This window comes from Equus przewalskii, chromosome 30, assembly GCF_037783145.1.
Source record: "Equus przewalskii isolate Varuska chromosome 30, EquPr2, whole genome shotgun sequence".
Classification (NCBI taxonomy): domain Eukaryota; kingdom Metazoa; phylum Chordata; class Mammalia; order Perissodactyla; family Equidae; genus Equus; species Equus przewalskii.
In genome coordinates this window covers 29,533,415-29,557,790 of record NC_091860.1, presented here as the reverse complement: position 1 = coordinate 29,557,790, position 24,376 = coordinate 29,533,415, and the positions used below count along the sequence as shown (strand labels likewise).

The following is a 24,376-nucleotide window of genomic DNA, read 5'->3' as shown; positions in this document are numbered from 1 at the left end:
GCCATGTGGGGAAGCACCAGGGGGTCAGGGGGCAGCAGACAGAGCCTAGGTCGTGGCCTTGCTGGGGTTTCCACTGGAAGAGAAGGTGGGGCGGGGTGAACGGTTTTGGGCTGGCTGGTGTGAATAATGTTGGTGGGCTTTGGGCCATAGAGTGGCCCCTGGTTGCCTGGTACCTGGCCCTGGATGATGGAGGTGGAGGAACATTGCCTCCTGGGATGCACATGCCCGTAGAGGAGGTCTGATTAAGATTGGGTAATTTGCATGTCACATGCTCCAGGCTGGGCCCTTTATGTCTCCAAGTCTCTGCCAGCTCTGGGCTGGCAGTCTTTCCCCAGCCAGAAAGGTTCTCCAAGATGTCAAAATACCGTAACATATAGAACATTAAAAATATATTCCATACACCCCCAACCAAGGGAAATGCCATTCCTCCAGATGGCAGAACTGAGGACAGGAAATAAGACTGTTTAGAAATGCGATAGACAATTTATATTCAGCCTCGCTCTAAAGAAGATTTGGGGTGGATTATAGTGCTGTAACACAGCAGATGAAAGAGATCAGACATCAGTATAAAAAGGATTGTTGTGTTTCCAGGGCTCTGAGCAAGTATAGCTTCTCATCTAGCCAGGAGCCAGGGACGCTCTGATGGGTGTGGGGGAATAAGATGGGCAACACGCAAAGGCATTTGGGAAATTCTAGGAGGCGTTGGCCAAGTGGGTTGATATTTCCATCTGACTGGCAGAAAGGCAGTGAGAGGCCCTGTCCTTCCTCCCTCTGCTCTGCCCCACAGGCTTCCACTTCCCCCTCTCGGGGGTTTTTAGGGGCTTCCTGCTTCTGGTGTTGGCTCGTGAGCCACATGTGAGATGCTGTCAACACAATCGCTTTAACCTGGAACAAGGGACCGGAAAATGCCCCCTCTGCTGACCAACAGCATCGTGCTGGGGATTGTTGGCTGTGTGCAGCCAGCCTGGTGTACAGATGAGGCCAAGACTCAGACGACGGCGCGACTCAGGCAAGACGCCAGCTTTGTAAGTAGCAAGGAGGGGCTCTGACCTGGGGTCAGCCTGTGGCAGGAACAGGTTGCCCTTTCCCACACCATGCTCTTCCATATAATTCAAAGTGATAATCAGAGCCAGCAGGCGTGTGGCAGTTACCATCTGTCAGGGACTGTTGTGAGCACATTACTCAGTTCTTACGACACACCCTTGGGGTCAGTGTATCACTATCCCCATTTCACAGATAAGGAAACTGAAGCTCAGGGAGCTCACAGATCCTGCTCCAGGCTGCGCAGGTAGTAGGAGACGTGGGGGTCGTGTTTGCGTGGCAGTCTGTCACGGAGCCCTGAGCTGGTCCGTGGGTCTCAGGGGTTCCGCCTGCCTCTTTCCTTCCCTCCCTCTGAGCATCTCCCGGCTGTCCCGCGTGGCTCCTGCTTGCAACGTGATTCCTCGCCCTGGGAGTTCTGCCATCGTCAGGCGGGTCTCTTTCGGCTGCACGCAAGAGCGGGAATGCTCTGTTCAAAGGCCACCAGAAGTGCTGTTACAACAAGACTAGCGTCATTTCGCTCCGATGCCATTAAATTAATAAAACTCTAGAGCCTGGCCAGTGACGACTGAATTAAACTTCACCAAACGCAGTTCAGTTTTGTAACGAGGTGAGTTGGTGTTCAGATAGATGAGTTTTGGGTGCACATCAGCCGGTTGATCACTTGTCTGCCATATCATGGAAACTGGGATTAAACATTTCCCCACAGAGAATCCAAAACACATGCCAGCTCCATGTCAGGGTCTCTTGTGGGCAAAGGTCAGCTCCCTCTGCTGAAACATTATTGATTAAGTTATGATTGCCACCTGCTGGGTTGCAGTCTGGCCAGGCTGGAATTGGAGCATCTACTTGCCCTGGAGACAGCTAGCCAGGCTAACAGAGATGCTGCAAGAACTTGCTGCAAACCATTTCCCTCCTTGGGCTGCAATCTGGCAATATTTCATACAATTGAGGGGAACACCCCAGGAACCAAAAGCTGAGCTTCTGTGGATGCTCTTTAGAGAAACTCTCACACATGCACAATGAGACACTGACGAGAATACTTGCTGTGGCTTTACTTGTCCTGGAGAGAAACCGGAAATAACTGAAGTGTCCATGGGCAGGGGATTAAAGACTTACTTTTTGGTACATTCATACAATGGAATTTTTTCAGTTGTTAAAATGAGTGAGTTAGAGTTTAATGTATCAAAATGGCCAAATCATGGAAAATATCGAATGAAAAAATGCAAGAAGTATTGCATTTACAGTATCACGACATATAAAAAATTTAGTATACTATTCATGAATGCATATCCTCGCATATAGTAAAAACATCAAATCATGATTGGGGCTAATTAAACACAAAAATCGTGATGATAGTTATCTTTCAGAAGGGATAAAATAGTGAGAATTGTAGAAGCATATATGGCAGATTTAAACTGTGACTATACTGATTTATTTCTTTAAAATAATAAGAATGGAATAATGATACAAAATATTATTCTTAGTGACACTAGGTGATGAGTGTTCATTATATTGTTCTCTATTTTTTTGCCATGCTTGAAATAGTTTGTGGTATAGAAAGAACTTCCTGTGAACTGAGCATGAGGGCATTCAGTGCAGGAACATGAACACCTGCAAGGAAGGAATGGGAAGAAAAGAAAGAGGCACCCCATAAAACATCTTTGTAGCTGTCCTGGCATCAGCCCAGACAGGACAATGACTTCGCGTGAATCCTGTCTTTGATGTGAGCGGACTTGATATGACAACCTTTCTCTTGAGCAAAATTTACTCCAAAAATAACTCACTTTCCTGAGTTTCTCTTTATAAATGTGGCATTCATATGGACTAGCATTTCAAAGTAAGTCGGATAGAATTAGAAAGAAATACCAAATGAGAGGGGACTTAGAGAGACATCCTCGCTGGGGGGTGCCTGGTTGCAAACCTTTTAATTTTATTACTAATTTAGGATTAATCTGGCTGGTTATGTTATAAGAAAGAAAAAAGCACAGGTGGCTCTGAGTACCTGCCAGGCTTTTGATGGATGGAACTCTTGGCCTGAGTATGTCACCATCCACAGCGGGTGACCACGGCAGGTTCAGCTGATGGCACCTGTTGTATAGTTTACTGCTCAGATTTTCTTCCCTAGCTATTTAAAAATTGCTCGAAACTCCACTTTTTCAATTTTCTTCACATTTAGATGAATTTGGCAAAAGTCAGAGAAACAGTCAGTAGCCAAACAAATGGGGATAATTCAAGCCACAGATGATAAGCTCCCAGTGGGTAAGAAGTGAATATTCATCTGTTCTCCAAAATGTTCCGCACGGCTCAGGAAACATTCTTTGATGCTCATTAGCATGACTCCAAGGATGCATTTAGCCCCTGCAGTGACGGAATTGTTCCTGATAAAGGGAATCAGTCAAACTCACTTTCTTGATGTTCCCTGGTCCTGTCTAGAATGTTTTGATATCTGTCCTATAAGCATCTCCTTACAGTGGGCAACGTATGTTGTTACTGATTATTAGACACCTAGTATCCAAAACAAATGGAGGCCAGGACCTTGTGAAGAGGGTAATTGTACACACAGGCCTAAACGGATATTAGCAGGGTTTCTTTATTAATAATTTTTAATGAGGTTGGTAGCCTACACCTCTGACTCCCCATGTGACATCTCAGCCTACGTACGATGTTGACTCAGCTGTGGCACACCATTCACCTGAGCTCAGGCACCGTGACAGCTTCCTCCTCAGCTCACGTCTTTCCTTTTCGCTTCAGCATCTTCTCCAGCTCGGAGGAGCTGGTTGGTCTCGCACTAGAGCAGACTGGAAGCCAGAGGGATTCGCTTCCTAGGTGAGCTTTCCACCACCGGTGGACAGATGCTCAGACCTCCTGAGGGTCAGGGAAAGGATTCTGGGGGCCGTTCTGCCCGCAGGTGTGGTTTCCTTTTGATTTAATCTGGTTGGATTTTGTAGGACTCTGACACTATGGTTTGATGTTCTTTGTGAGTTTTGGAAATTTTTCAGAAAATTTTCTCTCTTCTTTCTTACTGGGACCCAATACACACTCTTGTCTCTTTGTGCTTCACTCTGAATATTTTTTCTTGACCTATCTTCTGGATCGTTAACTCCCTCCTCAGCTGCTGTTAAATTCACATTGATTTCTTAATTTTGATTACTGTGCCTTTTTGCTCTAGAATTTCCCTTTGTTTCTTTCTTCACAGTTTCCATTTCTTTAACTCTTCTTTTAGCTCCTTAAACATATTAATCCCTACCTGATAGCACCTTCCTCTGAATCCCTAGTTTCTATTGTCCATTGTTTCACATTATTTTTCTGCTTATGTGCTCTATTATTTTTGATTGAGTGCTAGACATCGCATATGAAAGAAAATTAAATCCAATTTGATGCCTAGGATGATATTTCCTTTTTCTAAAGAGATGCACATTGCTTTTGAGAAACGGCTAGGGGCAGTGGAAACCCCAGAACAATCTGAACCATTTGTGGAATTAATAAAACTGCACTTTAGTTCCTGTGAATGCCGGCCTCTTTCTTGTCTCCCTTATTACACAGGTGTAGCTGTTCAGTCTCTTACTTGAAATGCAAAGGAACAATGATCTCCCTAATTCATTTAATTCCATTTTAAAGAAATAACTTTTTTATGTAAAAGCTGAAAGTATTGTTAGAAGAGAAAATTATTGCTATTTCTGTGTATATAACCTGTCAGATTTTCTGTGTTCATACACATTCCATCTATGTAAAAACATATTTTAATTACTTTTTTGGCAAAATTGACAAATTTGCATGGAGAAAATGAATTCCATTAAGCAGTCTAATTCATTTCTAAACTTTGTGTAGCATTTAAATAAAACATTTATTTTTCATGAAGTTATTCTTTTTGCTATTATCTTTTTTCCCTTTAAATATTTGCTAAAGGTTGATTCATTGGTCAACTTTTTGCCCATACCAAATTTGACTGATTATAGCTTCTGCATTGTCAGTGTTCTGTGTAAGCATGATTTCTGAAGAGATAATCCTATTTCCTTTAAGTAACCTATGAAGCTTTCACATTTTCTTTCTTTGGAATTTGATCCTTTTGTTTGTTTTTAGCCAACAAAACTTTACTATGTGTAATTTTCTCAGTTTTCTGTTTCTTTATTTCTTCTAACAACTAATAAAAGGCTCAGAGCAAATAAATGAAAGACAGAGCTTTTATTAATTTCTTAAATGATCCAGGAGAAAGTATTGAACAATTTTGTGAGACAGAAATACAGAGAAAGAAGGAGAGAGGCGGGGGCCGACGGAGAAAAGAGATGGAGGGAGACGGAGGAAGAGCAGGAAAAGGCGAGGAGCTCAACGTCTTGAGTTAAAACTGCTAGATAAAACGTCATCCTTCAACTGAACCAGTTCTGAATACGTCTTTCTCGATATGTATCTCAGGGAAAGTTGAATCACGTGTTGAAATGTTTTTGTGGTCTTTATAAGGACAGCCTCCACCAGCACTGTCACCTGGCTTTATGGTCCCACAAATCTTGCTGCAGTAGCAGCAGATTCAGATGACATGGGCTCTGATGGTTTTGTACCAGGAAAATCTGATAGACATCGTCCTCGCTTCTTCAACGGTGAGTTAGCCACTTTGAAGGGCGGGGAAATCGTGGTATTTCCCTATTTTCCAAGGTCCCATCAGTCTCTGTATCCAAACTCACTGGCTCCTGGATCCACATTCTCCCACAGAAACTTGATGCCCTCCGAAGTGAGCCCCAGGCATTTCTGGACTGCTAGACATGTGCCCATCAGCAGTTCTGGCCAGCTGTCTGCTCAGCTGCTCCGTGGCATCTGTTATTTCTTTGCTCTTTTTGGCTGGCTCTCTCTTTCATTTGGCACCACCCTGCCTGCCAGCGTATCTGCCTCACTCTGGGAGTCCATCCACGGAGAGACCCATGGCCCAGCGGGCACCTGCGTGTCCTGGGGTGGCTGCGTCTCTCCAGCCATCAGGAGACCCAGGATGCCCGAGAGTCCCTGACAAAGAGGGAGGAGCCTCTTTCCTGTTGCTGTAAGTGATACTTTGTGGGTGGATATCAAAGCGGCAAAATAGCTAATATTGGTCGGGTTTAATATACACATGTTTTATAGGTATCGTCACGTTTAATCCTCATTTTAAAAAATCCCATGAAGTAGAAGCTATTGTTGATATTGTCAATTTGAAGACGAGGAAACTGAGGGTCCGGGCGATTATTCAGCTCACCCAAGGTGACACAGAAAGTAGCAGAGCTGTCTACTCCAAACCAGTGTTCTTTGTGTCTGCACTGTTGAACTTTCACCCCCAACGTGTTACAGAGTACAGGACAACACCTCTCTTGCATTCACCTTATGCTCACTGTGAAGTTGCAGGCGTTCGTGAGCTTGGATGGTGAGTTAATGTTAGGGGCAGCCCTCACATGCCTGTTGGTGCAAGCTGATTTGCCTGGAGTGACGGATTTTCCCAGGGCATTCTGTTTGGGAGTCCAGGGAGCTATGAGGATGGAGATGTCCACAGGGTGCCATTTTCTACCTCATCTTATGGACTCCTGTCTGAGCCCTGTGGAGGGAGACCACAGGAGGTTGGATTAGCTGCCCAATGCCCATGGGGAAGGAATGGGGATGAAGGGCATGCTTTCCTTTTTTTTTTTTTTTTTTTTTTGCTGAGGAAGATTCGTGCTGAGTTAACATCCGTTGCCAATCCTCCTCTTTTTTTTTCTTGAGGAAGATTAGCCCTGAGCTAATATCTATGTCAACCCTACTCTACTTTGTATGTGAGATGTCTCCATAGCATGGCTGATGAGTGGTGTAGGTCTATGCCTGGGATTCAAACCCACAAACTGGGCTGTCCAAGTGGGGCATGCAGAACTTTAACCACTCGGGCACAGGGCAGGCCCCATAGTTTCCTGTTTTGAAGAGAACGTTACGTGGCCTAGAGAATAGAGCGCCCTAAGGGTTGGCAGTGTTGGTGCATCTTGGGAGAACATGTTGGCATAGACAACAATGGTACCACTGACACCTCAGGACCAGGAGCACAGGCAGGACAGGGCACTGTCCTCTCATGGCTTTTACAGCCGCAGCCACCATGGAGAGGTCTGGAGGGGAAGATTCTAGGAAGGCTGGAGAGTTCAGGTGAAGCACCTCAGGGTCTCCTAGAAGTAACCTGAAGCCACTGGAAGCTGAGGGCAAGCCAGCAAAACTCGAGTTATTACTGTTATGTCACCCACATTCATACCTGAAGGCTGGAGAGCTCTGGATAAACTTGAGTGTTAAGACTTTTTATTGAAAGAACTTTTTAAATTTCTACTTACAGCCTCTACCCTCAAATAGGGCACAGGACAAGAACGGGAGCTCAGCTGATGTTCACTGGGTCCCTCCTGACTAACAACTGAAATTTTGGGACCTGGCACAGCTGCCTGTGTTGGTGCCCTTGTCTGCGGGGTGACTTCTCTCTGAAAGGTCCCCGGGGTCCTTCACACAACGGGGCTTCGCATTGACCTGTCCAACCAACGTGCTAACAAGTTCCCCAGACACTGCATTCTAGCGACCGAGGTAACTTCAACTCAAGCTATGCTACCCTCTCAAGTGATAACCGGAAGACTAAGAGAAAGTCAGCAACTTGCTTTATAGTGAGCCCTTCTTCTTGGAATACGGAAAGTTCACGGATGGATAGGTGGAGGGATAGGTGGCTCCTTATTATAGAACCACAAAGGTAGCCTGGATTTGCTAATACGAATGTCCAAACACTGTTCTTACATCAGTGACACCTCGTCATTTATGGTGACAAGACCCGAGTGCTATTTGGTTCCATGGCACCTCTTCCTTTATGAGAGTTGCATCTCATTTTTTTTTAATTAAAATAATTTGTGTGATTACTATAACTTTTTAAATTGATTTATTTTTTTACTGAGGAAGACTGGCCCTGGGCTAGCATCTGTTGCCAATCTTCCTCTTTTTGCTTGAGGAAGATTTGCCCTGAGCTAACATCTGTGCCAATCTTCCTCTGTTTTGTATCCGGGTCACCACCACAGCATGGCCACTGATGAGTGGTGTAGGTCCACACCTGGGAACTCAACCTGAGCCGCTGAAGTAGAGCTCACCGAACTCAACCACAAGGCTATGGAGCCAGCCCCATGATTACTATCACTTTTGCGCCCCCTGAGAAGTTTCAGATACCACGGTCCATTGCACAACTTAGGGATAAAGACTGAAATTTCATTCCAAGTGTGAACAACAAAAAAGAAAATCTGAGGTGTCAAAAAATAACTTGTGATCATCATGGCTTATTTAGACATGGTTAAATCCCTAAATCCATATATTCTAAGCTTTATACTGGTTGCCCAGTCGTGATAAATTTGGCATCATCGCTAATGAATTTTTCTTATTGACATGGATTCTTATTTTAAGGAAAGGAAAATCACCACAGAATACGTTGGTTTTATTCTGAGTGGCTGGCAGAAAGAAAGACTACACAGAGAGTTTGGAGGATCTACCATGACATACCTGTGCCTTGTGGTGCAATCTTCAACAGCAAATGTTGACACTTCTTGTTTGTCATGTTTTACGTTAAGGGCAAATAAAAAATATCGGATTCGGTTTGAATGGCTTGGAAAACACAAGGACCAATGGCGATAGATGTCCATGGGGTGCACCTCTCTACCCCTTTGAGGAGTTTGGTGTATGACCAGGGGCTCTCAAGGTCTCCATCCTTTTTCAGGAGGTAGGACAACTATCCCAAGAGCCTGCTTTCTTGGAAATTCCTCATTTTAGAGTCCCTGCTGTCACCTCCATCGTCTCTATCCATCCCCTGGCATCGTGAGGTAGATAATACTTTAGGAGTGTATCTGTTATTATATTTAAGCACACGGTTTTTATATTAGCTTCCAGCACGCTTCTCTCCCCCAGTAAACTGTCCTTGTGAGCAGGGGCTGTTTTTATTCATTCTATTTTTCTAGCATCTAAACAGAGACCGACAGGTAACATAGAGCCAGCCTTTGCTGAGTGAGTGGATAAATACATGCATGCCTGAACGAATATGTCAACCTCACTTATCCAAGGCGAAATATTTGAAATGGTTCGTGAGAGGTACCCTATTCTTGATACTTGAACCTCTTCAAAGATGCGTGTGCCTTCATTCAGCAAATGTTTACGGAACACTTGCTCACAGGAGCCCAGTGCTGGAAGTTGGAGGCAGAGTGATGGTGGAGCGACCTGAAGTCTTCGGCGTTGGCTTAGGTGAGAGTTATTCACACACCGTGGTCAGGGCAGTGGGTGGCTGGCTGCAAAGTGTGGAGACATGAGTGGATGACGAGAAAATGGAGGAGCAAGTACACCGGGTGCTCTGAATCTGCTTGGACGTGGGCTGGAGATGTGGAGGGGGGCAGTGGCTGCGGAGGGCACGGGGCTGGGAGGGCCGTGTGTTCACTGATTGTCAAGTGGGAGCAGTAGAGCATATTTAAGTACTGATGGGAAGGAGGCAATGAAGAAGAAGTTGAATGTACAGGAAGAAGACAAGAGACGGGAAAAGAGGCAAAGGTGCGTGTGGCGGTGTACTGGGATTTCATGTTCGGCGGTTGCTGACTTTTCACCTGTCCGTTTTCATTTTCCATACGTAACAGGAAGAGGGGTAAATGGCAGAGAGCTAGGGTGGAGCAAGCACAGACTTAGATGTTTTATAATGGTTTCTGTGATGGATAGGAGAATGGAATAGAGTAATTCTGGGTACAAGGACTGGCTTATGGTGAGGGGGACAGAAGTTAAGGGAAAGTCATATAATAGCTTATATTTTCTCAGTGACGTAGAAGAGGTGATGGGAATGAGTGAAGAGAGCTCCCCTGAGGCTGGCAACCACATGCTGATGGTGCTGCCGATCTGTCTGGGTTGGCTGATTTCTCCAGCGGTTCCAAGCAGCCTGTGTGCCTAGGCAGAACAAAGCGGCTAGGTGGTTTGTTCAAGAGTGGGTATTTCAAGTGGATGTGTTGAAAGGACAATGGGCCATGAGAATTTATGATGTTACCAAGAGTGTGTTCTCGTGGCAATGCCACATTCCTGCTTATATAGGAGGGAAGAAAAGATAAAGGGGACTAAGGCAAGGGATGGAGTGGAAGGTGTACTGACACCCCCAAAAAGGATGAAAAATAGCTCTGTAGTCATCACAGAAGCTGGAAGGACAGGTAGTGGGTCCAGAGCACAGCATTTCCGCAGGTGTATCTGAGTCCATCACATAGTGTGGGAGTGGATGAATGCAGTCACCTGCAGGAGCAGGTGAAGAGATTAAGAAAGGAAGTTAAACTTTTAGATGAGTTATCACATGGAAATCCAGGTCACTCATGATTGCAGCTGAACTTGGAGTGGGAACATGACTACGAAACAGAAGCCTATGCCTTCTACGAATGAGGAGGAGGCATGGGCAGTAGGTATGCAGTGGTGATGGAGAAGTGGGTTGAGCTGTGAGCCACATTGCTAGATGGGCAGAGGAATGACTTCTAGAAGCGAAAACATGAAATGAAATGGACCCAACTTCATGTTTCTTCCTAAAGGAACTAGATGAGTGCTATAGACTGAATTGTATTTCTCTCAAAATGGAAATGTGGAAGCCCTGGCTCCCATTGTGATGGTGTTTGGAGTGTGGCTTTTGGGAGGTGATTAGAGTTAATGAGGTCAGGAGGGTGGGATCCTCAGGACGGGATTAGTGCCCTTATCAGAAGAAAAGAAACCACAGCGCTTGCTCTCTTTCCCTCCCCGACGTGAACACACAGGGAGAAGGCGCTGTCTGAAAGCCAAGAAGAAAGCCTTCATCAGAAACCAGCCCTGACAACACTTTGATCTTGGACTCCCCGTCTCCAGAACGGAGAAAAGTCTGTTGTTTAAGGCACCCAGTCTGTGTCATTTGTTATGTCGGCCCTGGCTGACTAATACAGTGACCAAACAAGCAGTGGCTTCTCCAAGATCATCATTTGCAGAGTTTTAACAAACAACCCAGAGTTTCATAATACCATAGGGACTCCGAGAAGGAGGAGGGAACCCGTGATGCTTAGGTTGTACTTCTGGTGAGCACGCCATGTCCCCTGGAGTTGCTCGTAGAGGTACATGCTCATTCGTTGCACCATCTCTGCTGTATTCATACAGAGCAAGGCGGGAAGAGGGAGGGGAGAGAGCGATCAGGAGAGAAATGTGGAAAACGAGCTAGGAGTCAGAATAACTCGTGCTATTCTCATCTGCACCTTGATTTGCCTTTTCCATCTGTGATGAATAATGATGCTCGCCACCCACCTACTTTGCAGGTTGTTGTGAAAGTGTATTAGATATAATGACTTTGATCCTCTCTGATAAATGGGTCGTGTTTGCACAAAACACCGTATTAGCTCAATCATGGTAAAATTGGCGTTTGCTTTCAGCAAGGCCAGAGCTGTTAACGGTAGAAAAGTCTGCAGGGAATGGATTATGCAATTACGCACCTCTTACCATGCCTGAAAAGAACCCAATTTATGCCTCCAGAAAGGAAGAGGCAGACTCTGGAAACGAATCTCTGAGATGGGGCTGTTCTACTTTTGGACAATGAACGGAGGCACTGAATGGAGTCCTTGCAACTCGGCTTCCTGGAGACGGGGCACTGGGAGGCTGCTTTTACCGTCTGAGGAGGGAGCAGAGAAAGGGCACCAAGCCTTTCTGAACAAGCGCTCTGCTCCTTCTCTAGGCTTTCCTCCTGGAACACAGCTCATGCTGATTGCAGGGGAAACTTAAAGCAGCTTAACTGGCGTCTCCCCCAGCTGCTCAGGTTAAGCCCTATGCAGACACAAAGCTTACAATTATTAGCGTGAAGCTGTCTGAAGAAGCTGCCGCAGAAATGGCCCCTTCCACCTGCCATGATCTCGTGGTGTTCATCCTTCATCAGACCTTTGCATGAAGCCTTCCCTCCTGAAGGTGGTTGTGAATTGCTAGTCGATACCTGGGAAGAAGCACTTCGGCTCACGAGTGCTTACGGCTTCAATCCCCAGCTCACTGGGGTCCTGAGGAGCCTTAGTAAGCGATTCCGATTCATACAGAAGACCTCGCCCTTGTCTTCAAGGAACATGCAATGTATTTGAGAAAACAAATCACACGCAGTGATTGCAAGCTCCTCCCATTTAGATTTTGATTATCTTTGGGTCAAGAAGCATCTTAGTCAGTTCCGGCTACTCTAACAGAACATCCCAGACTGGGCGGCTTATAAACCAGACATTTATCTCTTACAGTTCTGGAGGCTGGGGGTCCAAGATCAAGGTGTCGGCAGATTCCGCGTCTGGTGGACCTGCTTCCTGGTTCGTAGATGCCATCTTCTCTCTGTGTCCTCATGCGCAGCGATGGGTGAGGGAGCTCTGCGGGGTGAACCTTTTATAAGAACACTAATGCCATTCATGAGGCTCCGCCCTCATGACCTGATCACCTCCCAAGGCCCCCCTCCTAGTACCATCATGTGGGGGGTAGGTTTCAACATATGAATTTGCAGGGACACAAACACTCAGTCCATAGCAAGGACCAAGTCACAAAGCTTTTAGTATCTCTGGAGGCTAGAGAGTGCATTAGTCAAGGTTTAACCAGAAAAGCAGAACTAGTCGGGATTTGTTCCAGGGAAATGGTTTCCCCAGGGTGGGGCTGCGTCTGTGCCTCTGATGCTGGGGCTTGAAGTCTGCTGTGCAGGTCGTCAGGAGAGAGGATCAGCAGCAGGCTGGGGCCCATCTAGTCTTTTCTTCCCCACCACTTAGCACCTTTTACTTTATGAGATGCTTCTTTTTGTCATATTTATTATTTATTGACTGTCTCCTCCATTAGCATGTAAGCTCCAGGAAATAAGGGATTTTTCTCTCTTCTGTTCGCTGGTGTGTTTACACATTTAGAACAGTGCCTGAAACATTGTGGATGCCCAATAAATATTTGTTGAATGAAGGAATGAACAAACGAATGCATCTGTATCTGTGTTTAATGAGACAACTTTGTTCATAAGCAATGACGTAAAAATAACTGTTGCCTAAATAAAAGATAAAAATAAATCCAATTAAAAGGTGTGAAATATTATTCCAAGGCTACTAGTGGCAGAGATTTAAATATTGTTGAGTATATATTCATACATATGTTGTAGATTTTAATCCTCACAGTACCTCTGTGGGATGGTTTCTAAGCTCTGTTTTATGGATTAGGAAACACAGACTCAAATCATTGATGTATTTACCCCAAGCACAAAGTTATAAAGTGGTGGGGCTTAAAGTTGACCCTTCTCTTTGTATTTTCAAAGAGTGAGGTTTTTGTCTAAAGCGGTTAAGCAGGACTTTTTCCTAATGTGAGTGTCTAATTTGTTGAGTTTAAATGTAAAAAAAAAATGGAGCAGGTTTTGATAGCTAATGAAAATCCACTGTCTACAGTGAGTTTTTAATTCTCTAATTGCTGGGATTATGCCTTTTAAATTTCAGATTCAAAAGTCCTTTTGAATTTCATTTTTATCAGAGAATCTTTAAATGATGAAAATATTCAAACTGTTCTCAGAACAGTGTTAGTTTTCTCTCTTACAAACAAAGAAAACATGAAGCCCCATCTTAAGAAGTCAAGTCAAAAGAAATATTCAAATCGTATTGAGAATCCATAAATAATTCATTAACTTTAATCTTTTTTAAATCATTCTGGCTTTATGGAAATTAAGTAACTACTGAATGTCAAATTGATTCCTATATAATTTACTATAGATTCATTTTTAGTAATTTTTTCATCTTCTGAAAAGTCCATGCCAAAAAATGTGGAAAACACATTTTCCAATAAGTTATATAGAAATAAAATTTGTTTGGATAATTTTTACATTTTGCATTTTCCAGAACAATTTATGCCTGAACTTAGACTCTTGTAAATTGTTAAGAATTGTCTAGGTTATTTACCAAGTCTTAGTGCTTATGGAAAATACTCTTTAACACACTGACTATCTCTTCGGCAGAACAGAGGCAGAGTGCCAGGCACACCCACAAAGACTGCTCATTTAAAGCAAATGTGCTCTGCTAAAAGGTAATCTGAATTATTTTCCTCAGAAATGTTCCAGTTGGCAAACCAAAGAGGTTTGCAAAGCTTGGAAATTGATTGGTCCAAGCATAACAATAGGTAGTCAGAAAACTTAGAGAAAGGACTATTTTGAAGAGAACATTCTGGAAAGTAATGAAAGTAGAAGAAAATATTGGCCTCTGAACAAGGAGATGCAAAAATAAGAAAATTAGTGTTCCCCTGGGGAGACCAGGTGGAATAGTACCATGATGCTCCAGTGTGTTTTTGCTCTGGACCCTCTCCTCACGTGAGCTCTCACTCGGGATCCCAAGAAGTAAAGCACAGATAAGACAGAAAGCTGGTTTTTCCTCTGTCCCTCCCTCCTTCCCTCCTTCCCTCCTTCCTTCTGCTTTTCCCCCGTCCTTCCTTCCTTTTTCCCTTCTTTCTAGAATAAGCCATTTTATATGCTCAAGCTTCTGATATTTGCTTAGAGTTCCTCACGTACTGAGTCTCTTGTACGGTGGTCATGCTCATCTTAAGTTAACACACGTGCACGCACATAGACACACACCAGAGAGAAGCTGTAAACTTCCTAACCAACGTCTGACTTAAAGAGTTCAAAACCAGAAATAGAAGCAGAAAGAAAAGACTTACTCTAGTCTGTGGTTCAACCAAAGATAGGTTAATATGGCAGCATGGCAGCGTAAACCCGCTGGGTATCCTCCGATGTGCAAACTTTGGTGTGTAACACGTTCTAGTTTGTAACTCAAGTGTGCGTGTGTTTCAGCTTAGTATGAAAAAGTCAAAATATGTTTTTTAAACATATAAATAAATGACTGAATAAATAAATAAATGGAGAAAAGAGACAAATATTCAAATATTCTTACAGAAGAATTAATTCCGAAGAGCAAATGTGGAAGGAACGAGAGCACAACAGTCACCGTTAGACACTGCAGTCATAACTGCTTCAAGGAGGATATGCTAATGATGCCAAAATCCCAGGGCAAAACTTCAAGGAGAAAGAGAAGAGGGTACCTGTGTGGCCTCAGGCATCTCCCACAGATATCTACCCAATACTGTGGTGGTTTTGACCTATGTCCCCAAATTCTTGGTGTTCCTCCTGCGGGAGGTGGAACCCCATCACTCCCTGAGTGCGTGGTCCTTTGAGTGAATAAAGCATGGAGGGGACGGTAACTCCGCAGCGGAGAGACTGGTCCACACCACCTTCAGCACAGGTGGAGTCAGCACCACCAGCCACGAGCTGAGCGGAGATCCTGGACCCGAAAACTACAGCGTGAAAGGAGGGCTCTGCACCTCTGTGGGGTTCTTCCCCAAACCATCACCTCAGTCTAGTGAGGAAACAGCAGACAAACCCGAACGGAGGGACAGTCTACAGAACCCCTGACCAGTACTCCCCCAAACTGTCAAGGTCATCCCAGACTAGGGAGGTCTGATGAGAAATGTCACAGATGGAAGGAGACACGAGGACTGAGTGCCATGTGGTACCTGGGCAGGTCTCTGGAACATCAAAAGGACGTGACTGGAAAACAACGAAGTCCTAAAGTCTGTAGTTTAGGGGATTGTATAAGTGTCAATTTCTTACTTTTGGTAAATGGACCATAGTTGTATGAAATGTTAACATTATGAGGAAATGTATATATATCTACACACCACATATGTGTATATATATATATATATACACACACACACACACACACACCATGGAATATTATTCAGCCTTGAAAAGGAATGAAATTCTGACCCATTCTACAACGTGAGTAAATATTGAAACGTTACACCTAGTGCAATAAGTCGGTCACAAAAAGACAAATACAGCATGATCCCACTCACATGAGGCCTCTAAAGAAGTCCAAATTCATGGAAATAGAAAGCAGAACGGTGGTTACCAGGGCCTGGGGGACGAGAGATGGGGAGTTAGTGTTTAATGGATTCAGAGTTTAGGTTTTGCGAGATGAAAAAGTTCTGTGCGTTTGGTTGACACTACTGGCACGGTACTCTTAAAATGGTTGAAATGATAAATTTTATGTGTTTTTACCACACACACAAAAGATTTTTTAAAAGTAGTCTCTCTTCCCAAGGAAACGAATCAACTTAAAAGCAATAACCTAAATCCTTTTGCTTCCCCCCATGCCCCCCGCACCCGCCAAGCTGTATATTGTATAAGATACAGAAATAAAAATCCTAGAGAAAAATTATCCCACGTTGCCAGTAGGAAGAATTGCACATCCTCTGCCCGGAGCTCCTGTCGAGTTTTTTATATTCCAGAATAATGAGAATAGCAGAAAACCCTTTGTCTGTCTCCAGTCCTGCAGCTGCGTATTGTGTTCGGGGCTTTGGGGATTTGTCATTCTCCTCAACAAAGCTGACTGTGCTGTCTCGTCAACAGACGGCACACCTGCGTCACCTATGGTCCTGATGCCTCCCCCAGATTCTTCCTGTTTTCCGTCTGTGCTCCATTGTTCTTATTCCACTGTGGTCCATGCAGCTTTCCGTCTTTGATCCTATTATTCAAGGAGTCCTAAATTCGGTTGTGTTTTTCTTTTTTCATGGGACAGTGTACACTCCGGGATGCCAGCAGCTTCCATCTCTTCTCCTTATGAAACGATGGGAAGGCAGCAACAGCATATAAATAGCCACATGTCGCCGAGGGACCTGACTGCCTGTAGTTGGCCTATCTCAATACAAAGCAGAAAATAGCCCACCTTCCTGTTTTCGCCCAGACATTTGAGTTTTCCAAGCACTCCTTTGGCCTCTCCTGGGGGTCGGCACTGACATTCCCCAGGTACTCAGACCAGAACGTGGGGTGATCCCGGGGCTGTCAAGTGTCTTCCCTCCACAGCGGGTCGCTCACCGACTCTCCCAGCCTGACCTCCCTGGTGTCCTTGCTCATGCCGTGTCGCCGTCTCACTCTTACCCCTAGCGTCTTGCCGTCACTGGGATAAAGACAACAGCCTCCAACCACCTCCAGTCTCGTGTCCTCACCAGCCCATCCAAACCAACCGTTCTCCTAAGGAGCCAACCATCTTCCTAAACTGAAAATTAGATCTTGTCCATTCATTTCTTACAACATTCCAGTGAGTTCCCATTATCAACAGGACTGGCACGTGACCTACGAACGCCCCACGTGAGCTGGTGATCTGGCAACCCTCAAACCTATTTTCTTTAAAACTGATCCGACGTTTATTTAATGAGGGAGAGAGAAACTGCTGTGTTTTTTAACAAAGATTATCGCTTGTTCTGTATTAAGTAAGAGATTTACCACATGTACTGAAGATTAACTAAATAATCATTTTGTATAGAACTAGCTTTCATTTTGCAGTGTTCTGATATTCAACAAATCATGTGTCACTATTTTCTAGAGCCTTCTTTTTGTCGGGGGGTGGCATGTCCTGCCCTGAAAAACCAGAACAAGGCGTCACAAACATCTTGTTCTGCATGGGCTGAGAACAGGTCAGTCGACATTCATTAAACCATTTTTCCATCAAGGTTGGTGGCTGCTTCATGAGCAGCAGGGTCAACTCGTGTCCCAGTTTTATAAGGTGGGAGATGGAGGAAAGTGGAATTCACAGACAGTCTATCTCCAGTTGATTCCAAAGATGGTTTCCTGGATCCCCGGCTCCCCTGTCCGCCCTGTAATCTGCCCCTAGCTTTTCGGATGAGCCCCCACTTCTCAGTAGGGCACACAGGGTCCTCACCTGTATCTTGCTGTATCCATGTCTTCACGGCTCTTCCCATACCCAGTTTTGTTCTGTGTCCCAGTCATACCATGGAGAGCCGTCGCTGTCCCTGAGCTCTCCCCACCCCACTGCCCGCACGCCCGTGGCTCTGATCTGTCGTGATGAGTCCTGCTCATGTCTTATCCATCCATGGATAAAGGGACCCCACTAAAATTGCATAATTAAGGGATGTTTATTGGGGGGGGCACTGCAGAGCTGGGGGCTCAGGGCTGAGGGAGCCCAGGTATTTGAAGACCGGGGTCGGGGGGCTGGAAAAAGCTACACCACAGAGTGGACATTTGCTAGAGTCTTAAAGGGAAGGCATTCTTTTCTCTAAAAAACAGAGTTTGAGGGGCCGCCCCATGGCTGAGTGGTTAAGTTCAAGTACTCCGCTTCAGTGGCCCAGGTTTTTGCCGGTTCGGATCCTGGGTGTGGACATGGCACAGCTCATCAGGCCATGCTGAGGCGATATCCCACGTGCCACAACCAGAAGGACCCACAACTGGAATATACAACTATGTACTGAGGGGCTTTGCAGGGAAAGAAGAAGGGGGGAAAAAGATTGGCAACAGTTGTTAGCTCAGGTGCCAATCTTAAAAAAAAAAAAACCCAGAGTGTGAAACAAGCTTTAAGAGTCCTTGTAGAAAAGTACCATAAATAATTTGTACGTAGAATCTTTTTTTTTTTTTGCTGAAAATTCCTTTAGAGGTTATGTGTGCTGTATTTACATACCTCCTCTTACTACTTAAAATCCGTCTAGGAGACTCCCCCTTCTCATTCTGTGCCCGTGGTCCCAACAAGTGTTTCCCTGTGCTTCCTCCCATTCAGTCAACACTGGTTCACTCCCTCGCTCCTTTTGGGAGCATCCACATCGTTTTGTATGAAGAAATTCATTAAGATTGATTAAATTTGTTCATAAAAAGAGCTTGATATCCCCTGGGGCAAGTTCATTAAAAGGATCTCTTTGGTTCAATTATGAGTCATTTTTCCCTGTATCCAAAGGCAGCTCCTAAGACGCTCCACCGGCACGGAGGCCTCCTGGGCAGATTTGGAAATCCAGCAGCCAACCTTCAGGGCCTGCACAGCAATTTCTGAATAAAAATAGCACCGTGGGAGAGAGCGCCATATGGCTGTCTGGTGGTGCTCCACTCTCGGCATCAACTGAGTTTCCAAGGACCGACCGGCACAGAAGGTAATTATGTCCTTGCACGTGGCACTGGGACATGTCACGTGGAGCATCTGCGTGAGCTGGGGAGGCAGCGCCCTGTAGATCAGAGTGGATCTGTTCTGTTACCATCCAGTGAAGGATTGTAAACACATCTCCTGAAAGCCGTGGTTTGGGGGATAATAATTCAGATCTGAGTCATTTCTCCTGTACCCCCACCCCTTCCAAAATTAAAGGGAATTCTCCCCTATGAGTTGGTGTTTTCATTCCTGTTTCCATGTCTTGGTCTCTTTCTGCAGAGTAGCTGGGGTGGGACCATTTCCTGGCTACTTCTCAGCTGAGTTCAACAGTAATATCAATAATCATATATTTTTAAGAGCCCCATGCGGACACAATAAGAAGAAAGAGCTGGTTTTCAGAAGATGCTTCACAAGACATTCTCTGCTGTCGTTTGCATGTCACTTCTGCAACTTGTCTCCACTCGAAAAATATTTGTAGCCCTGACAATATTTTCACACATAGCGAAAAACGTGCCAGTTGCCCCTTGCCAAGTGTGTCATGGTGCTGAATCGGGTCATTTGTTCATCTGATTGAGCGGCCCGTGGCTGCCAGCACCGTGGGAGGATGCTGCCAGGGCTATCACCTGCGGGAGTGGGAGGGAGGTGCTGGTTGAGGGTGACAGCTGAGAATGCAGAGCTGGAGGCCCCAGGACAGGGTGCCAGGGCCCCTCCCCAGGAAGCGAGCAAAGGAGGGGCAGGAAGTGACAGCCGGCCAGCTGAAGGGAAGACGCATCCCCTCCGGTGCTGCTGTCCCCCAGGAAAGGCTCCGCTCACCTCCCTGCTCACGTCCCAGCTCCATCTCGGGGCTCTGGGACTCTGCTCACACCTGGTTCTCCACGTCCGGGGGACCCTCCCATCCTCTGTCCTGTGCCCCCTTCTCTGGCCCAGAGATGCCCACGTGGAGCATCGGCCTGGCTTCTCCTTAGACAAGCGCACCCTCCGGGAGGGGCTCAGAGAACTTTGCTTAATAAGTGGTCCAAGCTGCAGCAGCCTTTGAGTACAGACAAAGTTGAAATTCAGAATAAACGACCAAAACGTTTTCTCAAAAGGGTCGCTTAACACACGCTAGTCAATAGTCTCTGACGTCAAGGAACCGCGCTGTGAAACGGTCTCGGGGGCTGAGGTGGTGACGTTTTGGGTTGGTTTCACAGCATCCGCCCGGCTACTCCTAAAAATAAAAGTTACCTGTATGTGTTTTTAAATAAATAAGTTTAAATGATTTGTTTCTTAATATTCTTTTTTTGGTTTTAACAGCTTTATTGAGATATCATTGGCATATAAAAATCTCATGCACTTAGGGTATAAAACGTGATATTTTGATACGCATATATATTGAGACATGCTTATGATAATGAGGATAATTAACACATCCATCACATAGGTTCCATTTGTGGGTGCGTGTGTGTCTGTGTGGTGAGAAGATTTAATGTCAGATCTTAAGTATACCATACAGCATTAACTACGGTCACCATACGGTTCACTGGGTTCCCAGGACTTAGTCCTCCTCTGACTGGAAGCTTGTCCCCTGTGACCGACATCTGCCCGTTTCCCCACCCCCAGCCCCTGGCAACCACTGTTCGACTCTCCGTTTCCTCGAGCTTGACTAGTTCAGGCTCCACATGTGAGGGAGACCATGCTGTCTTTGTCTTTCTGTGTCTGGCTCGTCTCACTTAGCACGACGTCCTCCGGGGTTAATCCACATTGTCACCAGCATCAGGACCTCCTTCTCCTTAACTTTTGAGAAACTCTGAGACCGTGAAATGAGGGGGTTAGGGGTGGGAGAGGAATAATTATCTTTGGTCCGATTAACTTTTATAGATATGGCCGGTATTATTCATTTGGCTGTTCCCATGTCCTGCTTTGTGATGCAATTAATTTTTACACTCTGTATTTAGAAATAATTATAGAGTAAGAGGAAGTTGTAAAAATAATTTTGTAGAGTCTCAGGTACCCTTGACCCACCTTCCCCCTATGATGTCATCTTACATGAGGGCAGTTCAAGTTCAAAATCGGGTCACTGCCGTGACACATTGTTGGCAACCAGAACACACAGACCTTATGCAGAGCTTGCCATTTTCCCGTGTGTGTGTGTGTGTGGTTCCATGCAGTGTCATCCTGTGGATAGATTTCTGTACTCACTGCCCATAATCCAAATGCAGAGCTGTTCATGGCCACAGAGGAGCTCCCTTGAGCTGCTCTCTTCTACCCCCACCCCCGTCCCCCATCCCTGTCCCCTGGCAACTGCTAACCTGTTCTCCACCTCTAGGGCATTTTGAGGATGTTTCAAAAATGGAATCTCACACGATGGTACCTTTTTATCTTTTTTCTACTTTTGTTTTTGCTGAGGAAGATTGGCCGTGAACTAATATCTGTGCCAATCTTCTTCCATTTTGTATGTGGGTCCCTGCCACAGCATGGCTGACCAGTGGTGTAGGTCCATGCCTGGGAACTGAACCCAGGACACCAAAGTGGAGCGTGAGCCCCTCAGGGTCCATCCAGGTTGCTGCATGTATCACGACTTTGTTCCTTTTTATTGCTAAATAGCATCAGTCCTAAGGATGAACCCAGTTTGTGGGACCTTTCACCGACTGAAGGAAATTTGGGTTGTTTCCAGTATTTTCGCTTTAATGAAGACGGCCGCTATGAGCATTTATGTGCACGTGAGTTTTGATTTCTCTGGGATACTTTGCTGGGTTGTGGGGGAAGCGTGTGCTTACTGTCATAAGAAGCTGTCAGCTGTTTCCCAGAGCAGCCGGACGACATTCCTTCATTCCCACCAGCAAGGAATGAGAGATGCGGTTTCTCTGCGTCCTCACCCGCTTTGGTGCTATGACCGCTTTTTATTTTAAGGGTCCTACTAGGTATATAGTGACATCTTATTGTACCTTTTAATTTGCACATCCCTAACGGCCACTAGTGTCAAGCATCTGTTCATGTGTCTATTTGCCCTCCCACCCCATGTCTCCTCTTTGGTGAATGTTTGTGTCTCTGCTCATTTCTTAAATGGGTTGATTTTTTTTACTGTTGAGATTTGAGGGTTCTTCCTATACTCCAGATACAAGTCCTCTGTCAGATATGTGGTTTGCAAATAGTATCTCTTAGTCTTTTCATCTTCTCAACAGGGATTTTCACAGCACAAAGGTTTTATTTTTTATTTTTATTTTTTTTGGTGAGGAAGATTGGCCCTGAGCTAACATCTGCACCCGTCTTCCTCTATTTTTTATGTGGGACGCCACCACAGCATGGCTTGGTGAGCGATGCATAGGTCTGTGGCTGGGATCTGAACCCTTGAACCCTGGGCTGCTGAGCAGAGTGGGCAAACTCAACCACTATGCCACTGGGCCAGCCCCCAAAGTTTTAATTTTGATGAAATCCACTTTATTAATCCTTTCCTTTTTCAGTTCATGCTGTTGTAGTCAGGTCTAAGAACCATTTGCTCAGCCCCGGAGCCTGAAGACTGTCTTCTGTTTCTTCCTCGTAAAGTCTTATAGTTTTATATTCACATTCACATCTGTGATCTATTTTGAATTAATTTTTTTATAGAGTGTGAAATTCAGGCCAAAGTTTTTTCTTCCCTATGTATGTCTAAAAAAACAAAATACATACTATTTAAAAAAATTTTGGTAAAAAATGCATAACATAAAATTTACTGTCTTAGCCATTTTTAAATGCACAGGTCAGTGGTGTTAACTACATAAACACTGTTGTACAACCATAACCACCGTCGGTCTCCAGGACTTTTTCGTCTTCCCAAACTGAAACTCTGTCTCCATTAAACCACAGCTCCCCATTGCCTCCTCCCCCAGCCCCTGGCAACCACGATTCCATTTTCTGTGTCCAAGAATTTGACTGCTCTGGGTACCTTGTATGAGTGGACTCACACACTGTCTTTTCATGACCAGCTGTTTCACCGAGCATAATGTCCTCAAGGTTCAACCATGTTGTAGCCTGCGTCAGAATTTCCTTCCTTTTTAAGGGTGAATAATATTCCATTGCGTGTATATCCCACATTTTGTTTATCCGAAAGAATCGAAAGCAGGGTCTGGAAGAGATAGCTGCACTCCCATGTTCATAGCAGCTTTAGTCAGAAAAGCCAAGAAGTGAAACCAACCCAAAGTCTAGCACCATTTTTTGAAAAACTGTCCTCCTGGATTAAGTTGCTTTTACTCCTGTGGCAAAGATCTGTTTGGTGTGTTCTGTGCATCTGTCTCTGGGTTCTCTACTCTGTTCCATTGGTCCACGTGTCCATCCTGCCATCAACACCATGCTGTCTCAGTTATCGTACCTATTTACAGAGTCTTGTGGTTGAGTAATGTGCATCCTCCCACTTTACTCTTCTTTTCGTCTGGATACACACAGCCTCGTGTTGGAATTTTGACAGGAATTGCAGAGACCAATTTGGGGCAAAATGATATCTTTACTACATCAAATCTTCCAAACCTTGAGCCCAGCCTGGTTTTCCACTTATTTAGATCTTCTTTGATTTGCAATATGATTTTTAATTACACGTAGATCTTCTGTCTTTGTAGATAGGTTGGAATTCAGGAAATCCTCAGCAAAAGTCTTGGAATCGTGTCCAGTGATGTGCTGGAGATGGCTCACGCCAGCTCATGAGGGCCAATTGCGCACATTTCTTCCCAATTCTGAGGTCAGCGATGTTATCACGGTAGCTTGAAACTGACCGTGGACAATGCACACGTGGAGAGTGGACAAATGCTACAAGGTGGCTTTTCATCCCTCCCTTCCTTTCTCTCTCTCTCTCTTTGGAGGGCATTTTTAGAGGATGGTGAGACTGAACTTAGAAGTACCCCTTTGGTGGAAAATCATCTGAGGTTGAGACACTGGATTAATTTGAACCCAACAGTCTGTCCAACATGTAGCCAGTATGATGTTAGGAATTCTTGAATTCAGATGGCCAAAGGCTTGACTTAAACTTGTATTCACCTTGGAAGCGGCCATTTGCTAAAAAACATTTACAATTAGAAAAAGGGCAAATTGGTCGTAGTGAAGGTATAATCATAGCTCTCCACCCCTCCTTCTTCAAATGGAACCTTAATCACAGCGGTAGTGGTGGCCACTGAACACAGTCCTGTTGGCTAAAATTAGATCTTTTGATATTAACACACGCTGAGCTGTTTGGTCACGTGGTTGTAATTTTGACCCCGTCGGGGAGACTCGTTCACTCAGGGAGGGAAGGTGAGCTGCCACCCTTTCCCTCCCCCTCCAGCCCATGAGCGCCTGGCCCAGACAGAACAGTGCCGCATGGAAAGACCGGATGGTTTGGAACCAGCCCACCTGGATTTGAACTCAGGCTCTGATGCTTCCTTGGTCTTCGACTTTAATAAATCTCATTCTTCTTTTTTTAGTACAATATTTTTAATCTTACA

The 24,376-nt window shown here is 45.1% G+C and overlaps 1 long non-coding RNA gene across 2 annotated transcripts; it reads left to right on the top strand.

The window, feature by feature from the left end:
* Positions 1–9,182: 9,182 nt before the first annotated feature.
* On the top strand, positions 9,183–19,180 carry LOC139080424 (uncharacterized). Of its 2 annotated transcripts, XR_011534932.1 has the most exons (4): positions 9,183–9,264; positions 16,605–17,295; positions 17,409–17,499; positions 18,768–19,180. It is a non-coding gene; the product is annotated as an uncharacterized lncRNA (long non-coding RNA). The 2 variants fall into 2 exon arrangements; XR_011534931.1 differs by lacking the exons at positions 9,183–9,264; positions 16,605–17,295 and having other exon boundaries at positions 17,401–17,499.
* Positions 19,181–24,376: the final 5,196 nt, after the last annotated feature.